This window comes from Rhinopithecus bieti, unplaced genomic scaffold (assembly GCF_001698545.2).
Source record: "Rhinopithecus bieti isolate Rb0 unplaced genomic scaffold, ASM169854v2 scaffold_618, whole genome shotgun sequence".
NCBI classification, from domain to species: Eukaryota; Metazoa; Chordata; class Mammalia; order Primates; family Cercopithecidae; genus Rhinopithecus; species Rhinopithecus bieti.
In genome coordinates this window covers 981,286-985,969 of record NW_016803195.1, presented here as the reverse complement: position 1 = coordinate 985,969, position 4,684 = coordinate 981,286, and the positions used below count along the sequence as shown (strand labels likewise).

Genomic DNA, 4,684 nt, shown 5'->3' with positions numbered 1-4,684 from the left:
GGGAGGCAGAGCTGCTGGGGAGATGCATTCTTCAGGCAAGCTTGTGCTTTGCTGTCCTCAAAGTGGGTTCCTCTGCTTAATGAGCCCTTAATCTTTCCCCAGGAAAGTAAAAGAGAAAACCCAAAATGAGAAGGAAAATTTCTGGGCTGGACTGTCTGAGACCGGTTGTCTGAAATAGTCCAGAAAGAACATGATTTCTCAGTTATCTAGCATTGCTTGTTGCAGTCCAGCTCCCATGACCTTAGTGTCCTGGAAGGCTTAAGGGCCTGCTGGTATCCTCCCTATAGAAAGGAAGCCCCATCAGTCATTAAAGATCATCTAGCAGCAGGCCTAGTAGTAGAGCAGGCTGACTTCAGGTTTAGTGCTCAAGGTAAACAGTGACTGTGATTAAAGGAAATTGATGTCTTTCCCTCAGCTTAAATTGCATCCCATCTCCAGACCTGGCTGGGCTATGGGTGAGAAGGGCAGGAACTAAGCCCGATGGAAGTCCCCCCGCTGACCGCCAGTCTTGCTAATGAGCTTGATCTCCTCCAACATGATGTCCCTGCTGATAGCCTTGCACATGTCATACAGAGTGAGGGCGGCCACTGCACCAGAGGTCAGGGCCTCCATTTCCACCCTGGTGGGGGTCCCAAGTCCGGCAAGATGCCCAGATCTCCACCGCATGGTACGTGCTGTCCAGCTCCAGCTGCACCTGGAACGTGGCTCAGGACCACATTGGTGGCACCAGGAGGGATGCACAGAGGGATCAGCTGGCTGGTCAGCTTGGCTGCCTGGACTCCAGCCAGCTGGGCCACCACCAGGGCATCTCCTTTCTTGAGCTGGTTCTGCTGGACAAGCTTGAAGGCTACAGGCCCCAGGAGGACCATGGCTGAGGCCACAGCCACCCGCTCTTCCTGCTCACATCTACCATAGCTTCTTGTCCTTCCAAGTCCACATGAGTTAGTTGTTCTGAGGTTAACTGGGGTCCTGAGGGGGCAGCAGGAGCCCAGGAACCTGGGCTAAGGCTCTTTGAGTTGGCATCTGAGTCTGCATGGGAAGTGTAGTGTCTCTGAAAGGAGCCAGACCCTAGCTGCTGCTGGGCTAGAAGTGGGGTCTGGGGAACCCTGTATCCTTTCCATAAAGTGGCCATCTGGCTAGAGAATCTCATTCTGGATCTTAGACCCTGAACATGGAGGGGGTCCCAGGAGGAAATGCTTGGATTAGCTGGTGGGGATTCATGGAACATCAAAAATGACTTGATGGGTCACCCACCAATGAGGATCATGGGCCGGTTATTCATCTGGGAAATACTGAACATGCCTGCATGCTGCTGCTTCTTCCTGCCCACGGCAGCCCGGATGATTCTCAGCAGCTCCTGCTTGGAGGCCCCAGCTTGCAGTGATCCAGTAGAGATACCTCAGAGTTTCCAAAAGAGGCAGACCTTGAGGTTCCCGTCAGCTGTGATTCACAGGCGGTTGCAGGTCCCACAGAAATGCTCAGACATGGACATGATGAAGCTGATCTGGCCTTGGAATCCAGGGATTTTTAAAGACCTTGGCTGTCCTGGATTCCTCCTCTGGCAGCTTCTCCAGCTCTGGCCATTGCTGCCGGACAGTTTCTAGCATCTTCTTATAGCTGACCATCTTCTTGAAGTTCCACTTGTTACCATCAAAGGGCATGTACTCTATGAAGCGCACGTCCAGGGGGAGGCCCTCGGTCAAGGCCACAAAGTCCAGGAGTTCATCCTCATTAAGGCCTCGCATCACCACGCAGTTCACCTTCACAGGGTTGTATAGCCGGTGGCCTTGTGGATGCCCTCCATGACCTTGTGGAAGCCTTTCCTGCGGACGATGAACTCAAACTTGGCAGGCCCCAATGTGTCCAGGCTGATGTTGATGGCGCTGAGACCAGCCTTGTGAAGCTGGGGCAGCAGCCGGGCCAGGTTGATGCCGTTGGTGGTGACACCGATGGTCCTCAGCCCTTCCAGCCGCTGGAGCTGGGCCACAGTGTCCATCACGTTCAGCTAGATGAGCGGCTCTCCGCCCATGAGCCGGAACTTTTTCCACGCCTTCCTTCACAAAGAGCCAGGCAAGGGTCAGGATCTCCTCTGTGGTCAGCAGGTTGACCTTGGGGGTCAGAGGGACCCCTCCTTGGGCATGCGGTATTGACATATGAGGCTGTTCTTCTCCGTGAGGGAGATCCGCAGGTAGCTGTGCTGCCAGCTGAAGCTGTCTGTGAGGAAGGCGGAAAAGGGGGCCTTGTGCTCCCGCAGGAACTGCCTCCGCCTGGACAGCTCCTCTCAGGCAGCTTGGGCGGACTCGCCGGGGCGAGGCGGCATCACCGGAACCCCTGAGCTGCAGCTCCGGGCGTTGGACCTCAGGAGCCGCCTCAGTATCCGGGACAGTGGCCGCGCCACCGTGAAGCTTAATCCCGGCAGAGCCGCGGCCCGCAGCCGGCTTCGGGAGCACACTGGCCGAGCAAAAGCGATTCTCCTACCTCAGCCTCCTGAGTAGCTGGGATAACAGGCATACACCACCACGCCCGGCTAATGTTTTGGATTTTGAGTAGAGGTGGTGGTTCACCATGTTGGCCAGTCTGGTCTCGAACTCCTGACCTCAAATGCTCTGCCTGCCTCGGTATCCCAAAGTGCTGAAATTACAGGCGTGAGCCACTGCGCCAGGCCCATCTGCTTTATGTTTCTATAGATTTACCTTTTCTGGACATTTCATATAAATGGAATCACACAGTATGTGACCTTGTATGATTGGCTTCTGTCACTTGGTGTAGTGATTTCAGGGTTCATCCATGTCGTCGGGTGTGTCAGTGCCCCATTACTTTATGATGGCTAGTCATAAAGTAATGCATGTATAGACTACATTTTATGTATAGACTACATTTGGTTTATCCATTCATCAGTTGATGGACATTTAGACTGTTTCCACCTTGGGCTGTTATGAATAACGCTGCTGTGAGCGTTCATATATAAGTGTGTGTGTGCACTTGTGTTTTCAATTCTTTTGGATATATATATATGCAACTGTTTTTATTTATCCCTTTATACTTCCTGTTATGAGAAATGAAGATATAGCTTGTTTACAGTATTCTCTCTCCTTCCCATTTCCATCCTACCAGTTGAGTATCTGTTTTTACTTCTTCCTTTTATTACATTTGTGACTGTAGTAATTGTGATTGATTTTCACTCAGATGACAAAAAACTGCCTACGGCAGCTTAAACACAAAGAAATTTGTACTCACTTAACAAGTCCTGCTTATTGTTGGTTCAGTTGCCAAAAACTGCCAGCAGGGACTCAGTTTAAAATAAAATAAAAATTTAAATAAAATTTTATTTTATGCCTTTCCTGTCTTTCCTCTCTGCCATACTTAACAGGCTAGTTTTTATATTCATGCTTGTCTTCATTTGATTACAAGATGATGGCCACAACTCCAAACATTCACAGCTTCATACAAACAGGAAAAAGAGGAGAATAGGCAAGAAACAGAAGCTATGTCTGTCACCTTTCATCAATAAAGTACAAGCTTTCTTAGACCTCCACTCACAAACCCTCTAGCAAAGCAAACTTCCACTTAAATCTCACTGGCCAGAACTAAGTCATATGACCACACATAGAAGCAAGAGAACCTGGAAAAACCTACAAGAAACTGGATTGACTAATTGGCTTATATCAATAGTTCTCAACCCTGGTTACATATTAGAATCTCCTAGGGATATTTTAAGTGTACATCTCTGAACATAGTCTTATCCTAGGTTCAGTGGTTCTCAACCAAGGGCAAGTTGGCAATGTCTGTATACAGTCTTGATTCTTGTAACTGGGGCGAGGTGCTCCCACCACTAAGTGGCTAGAGGCCAGGATGGTGTAAAACACCCTACAACACACACAACGGCCCCCAACAACACAGAATTATTCTGTTCAAAATGTCAGTTGTGTCAAGTTTGAGAAAACTTGCCCTAGACCAATTAAATTATAATCTCTTCTAGGTGGTTGCAATGTGCGGCCAGGGTTAAGATTCACTGGTTTCTGAATGATCCATTACATATCATCATTACATATTGATGTCCTGAACAAAACTAGGGTCCTGTTACAAGGAAGTAAGGGGAATAAATATTGGTTATGTAGTGTGTCTGCTCCAGTAACTTTGGTCATATGCTAACAGTTTTACTTCTAATTCTATTAATTATGTAGTGTCTCCTGGTTCCTGTTTCGTGAGATGGGAATGTCAGCCTGTCACACACTTTGAGTTCTTCTCCCTTTTACTTTTCAACTTCTATAATTTGAAATTTAATTTTAGATTGACAAAGTGAATAGCATTTATTTTCTGTCCTATAATCAAAATTACATCTATATGTTGTCTAACTACAGATTTTTTTCTTTCCCTTTTTTTTTTTTTTATGAGACAGAGTCTGGCTCTGTGGCCCAGGCTGGAGTGCAGTGGCGCGATCTCGGCTCACTGCAAGCTCTGCCTCCCGGGTTTACGCCATTCTCCTGCCTCAGCCTCCCGAGTAGCTGGGACTACAGGCACCCGCCACCTCGCCTGGCTAGTTTTTTGTATTTTTTTAGTAGAGACGGGGTTTCACCGTGTTAGCCAGCATGGTCTCGATCTCCTGACCTCGTGATCCGCTCATCTTGGCCTCCCAAAGTGCTGAGATTACAGGCTTGAGCCACCGCGCCTAGCCTTTTTTTTT

The 4,684-nt window shown here is 48.7% G+C and overlaps 1 pseudogene; it reads right to left on the bottom strand.

Moving 5' to 3' along the window:
* Window positions 1–471: 471 nt before the first annotated feature.
* LOC108527326 (molybdenum cofactor biosynthesis protein 1 pseudogene) overlaps window positions 472–4,684 on the bottom strand; it is a 19,475-nt pseudogene continuing 15,262 nt past the window's right edge.